The 10483-nt window shown below is 35.8% G+C and overlaps 1 protein-coding gene across 1 annotated transcript in view; it reads right to left on the reverse strand.

Annotated features, from left to right (window-relative positions):
* Positions 1 to 10061, reverse strand: part of SERPINE2 (serpin family E member 2) — an 85100-nt gene extending 75039 nt beyond the window's left edge. The window contains exon 1 of the mRNA XM_058189064.1: positions 9944 to 10061. The gene's annotated coding sequence lies outside the window, so the exon portion shown is untranslated. The remainder of the gene's footprint in view (positions 1 to 9943) is intronic.
* Between the last annotated feature and the right edge of the window lie 422 nt (positions 10062 to 10483).

A 10483-nucleotide genomic window follows, 5' to 3' on the forward strand; every position in this document is an offset into this window, starting at 1 on the left:
GTATTTTCTTATCCCATATGCTCCACTATAAAAGTTACACTTCAGGTCCTTCCTTGAAGCAATGGAACTTCTTATTGCTCAACAGCCATGACTTCTTGATGGCAGCTTTTATCTTTTAGGCCAATTTTTCTCCTGGTATATGGGTGAACTGGACCTTGCAGGCCTTTAGGAAAGTGGTTAAGATATGTTTTTCACCTCTGGGCCATTGGGCCAGAATCACTAGAATCTCCATTTTTAGGAGATTTTATAATAAATTTCAGTAGACCATTTACAGTATGGACTACTTACGGTAGTTTTAATGATATGTGTTGAGCTTGTATTTATTGGCCTTATTTTTTTCCTTTCTTTTCTCCCTTTACACCATTGTTTAAGCTGAATGGCCATATAAATGCAATAAATAGATAAGTAAATAAGTTTTGGCCCATCTGCTCCCATATGACTCTTTATCCCAGAACCTACTTCATAATGGCAGTAATAGTAATTCTCACCATTCCTGATTATTGACAGTACAACTGTTATTCATAAGAGCAGTAGCTCAATTCTTCTGGATGACACCTGGTTGTTTGACTCTGCTATATTGCTGACTATAGAAAGTAGCTACTATAATATAATATAAATATAAATATATATATATATATTTTATATATTTATATATATAAATATAAATATATATATATATAAAAGGATTAAATTCAAGATCCATGGTGGTGCAGTGGTTAGAATGCAGTATTGCAAGCCAATTCTGCCGACTGCCAGCACTTTGATTCCTACTGGCTCAAATTTAACTCAGGCTTCCATCCTTCTGAGGTCAGTAAAATGAGGACCCAGATTATTGGGGGCAATAGGCTGACTCTGTAAACCACTTTGAGGGGGCTGTAAAGCACTGTGAAATGATATATAAGTCTAGGGGCTATTGTTATTGCTAGATGATTAGGGAACTAAAGGCTAAAACATATGAAGAACGATTGCAGGAATTGAATATCTCTATTTTAATGAAGAAGAACTAGAGTCCTTCTGTTAATAGTGTTCCAATATCTAAGGGACTGCCACTAGGGGTCCACCTTTCTCCAAAGCACCTGAAGACAGAACAAGAAGCAAGGGATGGAAACTAATCAAGGACAGAAGCAACCTAGAACTAAGGAGAAATTTCCTGACAGTGAGAACAATTAATCAATGGAACGACTTGCCTCCAAAAATTGTGGGTACTCCAACACTGCAGATTTTTAAGAACAGATTGGACAACCATTTGTCTCAAATGGTATAGAGTTTCCTGTTTGAGCAGTGGGTTGGATTAGAAGACCTCCAAGGTCCCTTCCAATTCTGTTACATATACATATACATTTATTTATTTATTTATTTATTTATTCAAATTTGTATACCGCCCTATCTCCCGAAGGACTCAGGGCGGTTCACAGGCACATAAAACATTTATATACAATTAAAATAACTATTAAAAGACTTATTCTAATGCCAAATATTAAAAATGTAAATATAAATCTTAAAACCAAATTTAAACCCCTGTGAATTTAAAAATCTATAAATTTAAAATCTAAATTTAAAAATCTAAGCCAGTCCTGCGCAGATGAATAAATGCGTCTTAAGCTCGCGACGGAAGGTTCGGAGGTCCGGAAGTTGACGGAGTCCTGGGGGGAGTTCGTTCCAGAGGGTGGGAGCCCCCACAGAGAAGGCCCTTCCCCTGGGCGTCGCCAGACGACACTGTCTAGCTGACGGCACCCTGAGGAGTCCCTCTCTGTGAGAGCGCACAGGTCGGTGAGAGGTATTCGGTAGCAGTAGGCGGTCCCGTAGGTAACCCGGCCCTATGCCATATATATACATATCTACAGTACATACACAGTACATACACATATACTTGTGTGTTTGTGTTAAAACTTATATAAAACTTTAAAAACTAATGTAAACTAATATAGTTTCTACAATTTTATAGCTTATTAAATTTTTGATTATTTAATATAATTTTATGTGCTATTACATAACATAAAACTATAAAAATAAGTCATCTGAATTAAATTGAAGAAACATGCTAATCATTGTACATTTAGTTTTCTTAATTCAATTTCATTAGGATATTGCTTTTTAAAAAATCTTGTTTTGAGAACAGGAACCCAAGGACTGATATTTGGGTGGATTAATCAAACAGGTAATGATATTGGGCTGGAATTACAGGACCTTGGATAGTTCCAAGCACATTGTTCCAAGAAATGTTTTTTTGGAGCATTCTAAACACCCCTCACCCCCAAACACAGAATGGATTTGTATGGCATATTAATATACTGTGGTTTATTTATTGTTTTGTCAAAACCCAAAGCCTGGATTAAATTACATTTAACCTAGAAATGTCTTTAACAATTTGTGTCAGTGGTTTGCTGTAGGTAAGCTTGACTAAGCCATAGCCAAGTGTGCCATCTTAATTAGAACAAATGGTTTCAATGTCAGTTCCATAAAGATGATTTCAATTGATGATTCCAGGGAAAGATGCAACTGCTTTAAAATGTTATTGATTGATTTTGTGTTCATGTGGTATATCTGTTTGTAATCAGATGTGAAGGGGTTGAACAATAAATGGATAATTTATTGCTAAGTTTCAATGATTTCTTTATTAAACCAAAGCAGATATGAATAATTGTAAAGAACAGCTGTCCTTGTAACAGTATTTTATGTTGCTTGTGATATGTGAACACACACACACACACACACACACACACACATGAAGGAGGTCTTTGGAAAACAAAAATATTAGGAAATTAATTACACATCCCATTGTGATTCAAATTTAATTTGAGGCATCACATTTTTAAAAGAATTCCAACATTTTAAAAAAAACCAGGCCAATGCCCGCCTTCCAGGAAATACGAGATAATTACATAACATGCAAAGTTGGGAATAGTAAGCAACAGAACACATGAAAACCCAGGAGTATTCTCCATGTGCTCTGCCATGTAAGGAACATTTGTTTCTTGAATTTCATAACCACAGTTAACACTAAATGTGATTTACCACGTTCTGTGAATATATTCATTAGTAGCTTGAATTCTGGGAGGTTTTAATATTGTGAATATTAAATATTTAATATTTATGAAGGTGAGAGCCACTACAACTGGATAGGTGCAGGCTTAGAATCTTTCAGTATTTGAAAGAGTTCGTCATGTTCATCAGCTCATGGAAATATATTAATTGCTATGTTCTTGACGTACAAAACACACTGAACTAATTATCACAGGAGCAGATGGACATTTTCTGGTGATGTGGGTGATTATGTTCTTCTTGCGTGGTTCTGTTAATTTGAAGTTTTGAACAGCTTTGGCTGTTCCTTTCTAGAAAATACTTACTTGACAATCAATATTGATAAAATTGCTGAAGTGAAGTAGAAAAACAGAATACTGAAGCTATTATCTTTTAAATTGAATTACTTGGACTGCACATTGAGCTAAGCATGATTTGTTTTAAAAGTGGGTCTGTTGAACAAACCACAAGGGCTGAGTTCACACGAAATGTTAATGTGTTGGATATTCTTGTATTATAAATTTAACAAACTGAATTATCCAACTCAGTATTGCTGGTATTGATTGGAAGTGGCTTCCCAGAGTTTTTGAATTTTAGAGCTCCAGCTGCAGGTGGGCTGAACTTGTTATTTCTTTCATCCATTTGTGTCTACTATAACTATTCATTCTGAAATATTGTTTTCTCCATCTGATCTATGTAGCTTGGATCACCTTAGGAGACATTGAGAGCAGCTATCCACTTAAAATCTTCTTCTTTCTTCTATACTTGACAAGTGATAGAGGAGGGAGAACTGAGTCTAAATCTTATGATGTTGTAAATAGAAGGCACAATGTGATAAGCAGAAGGACATGATTACATTATGCAATCATTAATTAATACAATTTATTTATTAATACAATTGAGCGTGTCCCGAAATATTTCACAAGAAGAGTCCTCCACTCCTCTGCTCGCAACAAAATACCTTATGCCACCAGACTTAAAATTCTGGGTTTAGAAAGTTTAGAACTATGCCGCCTTCAGCATGACCTAAGCATAACTCATGAAATCATCTGCTACAATGTCCTACCTGTCAATGACTACTCAGCTTCAACAATAACAATACATGAGCACACAATAGATACAAACTTAAAGTGAATTGCTCCAAACTCGATTGCAGAAAATATGACTTCAGTAAGAGTTGTTAATGCCTGGAATGCACTACCAGACTCTGTAGTCTCATCCCAAAACCCCAAAAACTTTAACCTAAGACTGTCTACTGTTCACTTCACCCCATTCCTAAGAGGTCTGTAAGGGGCGTGCATAAGAGCACCAGCTTGCCTACCATCCCTGTCCTAATGTTCCCTTTATGTATTCAATTCATGCTTATACTTATATATATATTATCTAATATGTACTCGACAAATTAATTAATTAATTAATAATTAATTTGGGCTCAGAAATGAGGATTAGTGTTTTGTCCTTCAAGTCCTGTAGTGCAGCATTGTGGATGATCAGCTGAGTATTTTTTGTTTATTGTTCACTATATTAAAGGAAAAAACCTTTTAATCTATATAGTTTAAAATTGGTGCTAGTGGTTTTAATAAATCTTTAAACCATTTTGCTATATAAGAGCTTTAATTTAAAATTCTGAGACGCCCATCAAAATCATTAGTGGTTCAAAGGAAAGTATGAACCTGAACCTGCCAATCATGAACAACCTCCCGCTGACATCTGTTATCTTTACTTCACATGCTGAGTTTTCATTTATATATGCAAGTCAAAAAGCAGTTAAAAAATAATTTTTGCTTACAGTTTATAAACATTCTTATATAAAACACACCTCCACATGAACTACAAAACCATTCACAGGACAAGAAAGCACTTTCACATTTAGATATAAAACATATTATTATAAATACTGATTAAATGTTAAAAGTCCAAAAACTTATTAGCTAAGATCTCTCTGTCTTTGCAGATAGTTGCTTTGGTTTCATTATTGATCTAATCAATTGTCAACATTATTTGAAATCTAAAGTAGACATACCCAGAGGGAAAAAATAGGCCATAATTCTAAATAGATTTACTTGAGAATACACAGCTGGATTTCAATAAACATACTTTGGATTAAGCTGTAAATAAAAATATTTTTCTGATACCAAAATATAATTTTGTTCATTAAATGCAATGCATAAAATTTTCTAAGACATTTCCTTCTCCAGAAAAACAGGTTCTGTTTTTCTATCTTATTCTCAGGTTGCTTGAAGATATTTCCAAATTTCTCTTAGTTATATTTTTTTAAATTTTACTTTATTCTTCAGCTTTATTGTTGAATATGGGTAGAACTTTTGTTTTCTGTTACACAGTGTTCCATCACTCTAAAAGCTTCCTGCTATTCCCATTTCGTAATATCAATAGGGCAATGAGGGAGATTCTTCATTATGAATTCTGTTAAGATCTAATTGAAACATGGGAAGGCAGGAAGTCTTCAGATCACAAGACTGATGATTGTATAATCAAAGATAGAATATCCATGGTATTACTGATTGGTCACTTCATAATGCAATAAGATCAGAACATTACATTCTATTATGAACATTTTTATTAACCCATCTTCTTCCTGGAAAGAAATTTCAAAAGCAATTTATTTCATCATAATACGCAAAAACTGGTAGATTTTTTTTCAGTATGGTACACATTATTTATTTATTTGCAGATCATATTTATATTTCTTAGAACCAAAACGCATATAATTCTAGTTTTACAAGTTGTAAAAAAAATTGACACAGAGAACTACTTTACAAGTTGAACGTTCTAAATCATCCAGAATAAGTGAAACAATTATATATTTGTCTGAATGGCCATAAAGAATTAATTTATTTCAAATGCTTCTTGCAGATAGTTGTTCTATAACAAAGAATAAAAATTTCAGTAACAGTTTAAACAGAGAGAAATAAAACAGGAGACTGGCCTGAAAAAGTATAAACCATTCTTTATAAATTATCAATATAGTTTTGATCGACAAGTCCCCTGGTTTTTAATTTTGCAGCCTTATATAAGAGAATATTTGCATAGCCACTGAGAGATTCATAAGTACTTGGTTGCAAGTAGGCAAAAACAATATTGAGTTGAATGCAGTATGTGCAACAAAACTCCTCTCTTAATTCCACAAGTTTTGCTTTTTATCCTGAGGATTAGTGAATCTTTATTCTCTATACAGATTTTATAGTAATGATGCAATAATGCAGTAATGATGCAATAAGTACACAAGTTCCAAGGGATCAATATATCTGTTGGGTTCAATGGGAGAATACTATAATTCTGGATTCAGGTGATCCAAAAGTTAGTTTCTCCCTCATCTCCCCTCCTATACCTGTAGATCAATGCATGGCCTTAGGTCGGGTGTCAGCAACCCACGGCTCTAGAGCCGTATGTGGCTCTTTCATCCCCTTGCTGTGGCTCCCTATCGGCTGAACCCACCACTGGCTGGCCCCACCCCTCAACCTCTCCTTCCAGTCACTCCTCACCTGGCCTGAGAGAGAGAAAGAGAGAGAGAGAAAAAAAGACACAAGAGAGAGATACCTGTTTCCCATAGAAAACATCGGGAGCCACAAAACCTGGGTAGGCATGGCTGGGGGGGTATCATGTGACTGGGTGGGAGTGAGTGACACCAAGTTGACCACACCCACCCAGGTTTTGTGGCTCCCAGTGTTTTCTTTTCTGTGGGAAATGGCTCTTCAAGTGTTTAAGGTTGCACAGCCCTGCCTTAGGTTACCTTAGAACCAGGGGCTGGATTTTTCCCATTGCTGCATGATAGTATGGTATATTGTTCCAATGTCCCCATTGAAGGAAAGCACAAAACAGTAGTTTCCCAATTTTCAGTCATAACTGTAGTCCTATCCAGATGTACCATTTCTGACCAGACCTAATTACCGTATTTTTCAGAGTATAAGACGCACCTTTTCCCCCCAAAAAAGAGGGTGAAAATCTGGGTGCCTCTTATACTCCGAATGTAGCCCCACCCAGCTTCTCAAATGGAGGTTTCAGAGGCTGAAAGATGCTTCAGAAAAAAAGTCCCCAAACAGAGCTTCAGAGGCTTTTTTTCTAAAGTTCTGTTTTGGAGGCTTTCAGAGGCAGAAAAAAAAAAAGCAAAAAAAAAGCAAGACATAGCTCAGAACCAAGGAACCTGTTGCTAAAATTCACCTCTGGGAACAGTTGATTGAGGTATTCTGGGAGGCCCATCCACCTGCCAATCAGCTTTTTTCTTATTTTCCTCCCCAAAAACTGAGGTGCGTCATACTCCGAAAATACGGTATTTGAGCAATCAATAAAAAAGTGGATTGCAAACCAAGTTAGGGCAGGCTTGATTATAATTAAACAATATCATACCATGTGGATTTGAGGACTTTGAGGCCTTTTGGTGTGCCAAAATCTTTTAGAGAGTTTTCTGTGCTTTTCAAACAAGTGCTTTGCACATGTGTGTGTGGGTGTATAGAAAGCACAATACAATGATTTTTCTTATATGACTCTGCAATTTAACTACAGCAAAAAAAGTTCTGAATGCACACGGAGCACATTTTGTTCTATAGCGTTTTCCATTTCTTTGTTCCACAATTCTTGTTTTGCCTGTAATTAGTCATTTTGTTAGTGACTTTGCAACAAACTGTTCAGTTATAAAGCTTAGCAACCACTTCCAGTTCCGAAAGAAATCATCAAGAAGTAAACATGTGGTTAGCTCAAATGATTTTAATCAAAACTCTAAATGAACTGGACAAATTAGAGACCCCCGTTTAACCATGCATTGGGAGGTATTCACATCTGTAATTAGAATTCAAAAGGCTAGGATGTAAGCTACTTTCAACAGAAAACTTATTTAGGGGGACTAATGGAACATGCTCCCACCTTCCAGCTAATGATAAACTCAAAAGTTCTTGTAAACTAGACCAGAAGCTAAAAACTTCATATTTTTCCACTTACCGCTTTATAACTTCCACTTACAACTAAGGAGAAAGGAGAAAAATCTATGGTTCCACTCAAAGTCAACAAATTTAGCTATGATAATAATACCGTAGATTTCATTTCCCACCAGTAAACCTGATCGTAGGATACGATCAGACTGCCTGATGCTTGGCAGCAACAGATTCATAGACTTTACTTTTTCAATGTAGCAATCAGTAAGAAAAAATGGAGGGAAAAATAAGCTGCATAATAATATATTAATAAAGAAGTGAGGGTATATTGATGAATGGAACAGCTGGAGCAAGTTTTTCTTGCCATATAGTGTTTTTTTTTGTTTAACAAAAATAGGAAAATGTTTTTGTGAACCCATGTGATGAGTTTTGAAAGTTTATCACTCTACTTGTTTGCTTTTCCCAAACACATTTGAAATTGGAGAAATGCCAACGTTTGATTGCTCATACTACTCCCATATCCAACACAGCTGTTATAAATGATAGTTGTTCAAATAAGAAAATGAATATTTTAAAGTGAAATTGAAAAAGTCCAATATACATTTTAATATTCATCAGTGCTCTTTGAAATGCCTTTCCGTAGCTGTCAGATAATACAAGAGAAAGTTTGCACAAGTAATTCTTTTAGAAGATATGAGAGTTTGCATATATTGTCCTTGAAGCAAGGAGGGGAGAAAAAGAATCTTGATTCACTGAAAGAACAGCTACCAAAAATGTAGAAAAGCAGAAATCTAGAAAATGATTTATTTTGCTGTTGGGAAGCATTCCGTTTATGTTCTGGTAGAAAGCCATTTTAGAGAGGTCAAATTAGATACAGTATATTTGGCTTCTGAAAAAGGAGCACCAGCCTAATCATAGTTCATCATAGTAGTCTTATTTCAAAGCTGCTTGAGCCATTTTTGAAAGACAGCCAATAGTTACTAGTCTTTTGTAAAATTTCCTGCTATGTTCACTGAAACTGTAATTAATTATTTGCTCAACAATAGATCAGTCTTTTGGTTCAAAATGTGGTCCCAGCACTTAAAGCTGTTCTAACTCAAGAAAATTCAAAGGATCAGGAAAACACAATGTGAGTTTTTTGTTTTGATTAAAATAGCAAAAACCTTATTTTTTATACTTTCAGTGGTGTCTTTTCCTTTATTGCTTTTAAATTCTGTTAATAGAAGACAGAATCAGAACATAGAACATACCACAGTTTTCAGCTATTAGGAACTTTTAGATAAGACACATTTTATAGCACCAGGTGAATTTCTTTAAATACCTAGTGAAAGAATTTTTAAATACAAGTTTAAAGATCTTTTTTAAAAAAATAAACAGCAAAATGGTAATAGTTTTCTCATCACTAAACTGCATCTTATTGGATAGGGCCCAATGTTCAACACAAGAGCCTTCAAAATTTTGAGTCTATCTTCCAAAATGTTAGTAATTCTTCCCATCATGATGTCATCTAAAATTTGATAAGTGCCCTTCAATCACCTCATCCAGGTCATTTAAGAAAATGTTGAAGAGCACTGGGCCCAAGAAGAAATCTTGGGGTTCCTCTTGGGGTTTTTCCCTCCACATAGATGTAGTTACATTGAGGATCACACACTAAGTAGGGTCAGGCTTCATTATACTTGTAAGTTGAGGATAACATGTAGCACACAAGGTCAGTGAAATATGTGTAACACACACACACAAACACACACGAAGTAAGGAATGATGGTAGGAGCACAACAGACTTCCTTAACTAGCACTCTTTGTATATGTTTGCTTCAGTTTTCATAATCCCAAACAGCTTGTTCATGTTATGATATTTGAGCATTATTGGAATCTAATACACATCATAATGGCACCAAGTACAGGAAAGTGGCTGACAATCTATCCAGAATCTTTTGTTTTTCAAAATGTCTAACATATCACAGAGACAAGGAAATTAGTAGGGATGGACTGTTAGATATAAATGAGTGCTAGCTTTTACATACTGTCACACTTACTGTGAGAAGATTATGCTGCATCTGTGACGTTTTTGCTGTATAATCATTGCTGCATTATTTCCTGTCCATTGAGTTAACGGCAACTGTAATTATTTGACGAATAGTGAGGCCCATCCATGGATGAACTGAAGAAAAACAAAAGCTACTTGTGAAGAGAAAAATTCATCTTATTCATGTTTGAATCAGTTTGCAGTTGAGAAGAGTGTTGTGGTCCTCCAGCAGCCTGCAGAGCTGGCAGCGTAGTCAGACAGTGAGGAGGCTGGAGAGGACAATGGGTCAGTCCTGGAGTAAGGGGAAGGCCTGGACAAGGACTCTGTGTTGGAGGCAGAGATGGGGCCAGGGCCATCTGGGAGTGATGCACGGACTCCTGAGCCTCCAGAGGCAGACAGCAGAGAGGCAGAGGAACAGAAGCAGCCTGTTCCTAGTGCACACATGCAAAGAGCTGCCAGAAGGCAAGAGCAGTTGAAGCAAAAAGGATGACTCAGGAGTAAGGCCAGGAGATGATTGACCTCTCCCATAAGGCTTAAAAGAGCAACAATA

This window comes from Ahaetulla prasina, chromosome 6 (genome assembly GCF_028640845.1).
Source record: "Ahaetulla prasina isolate Xishuangbanna chromosome 6, ASM2864084v1, whole genome shotgun sequence".
In the NCBI taxonomy this organism is placed as follows: Eukaryota; Metazoa; Chordata; class Lepidosauria; order Squamata; family Colubridae; genus Ahaetulla; species Ahaetulla prasina.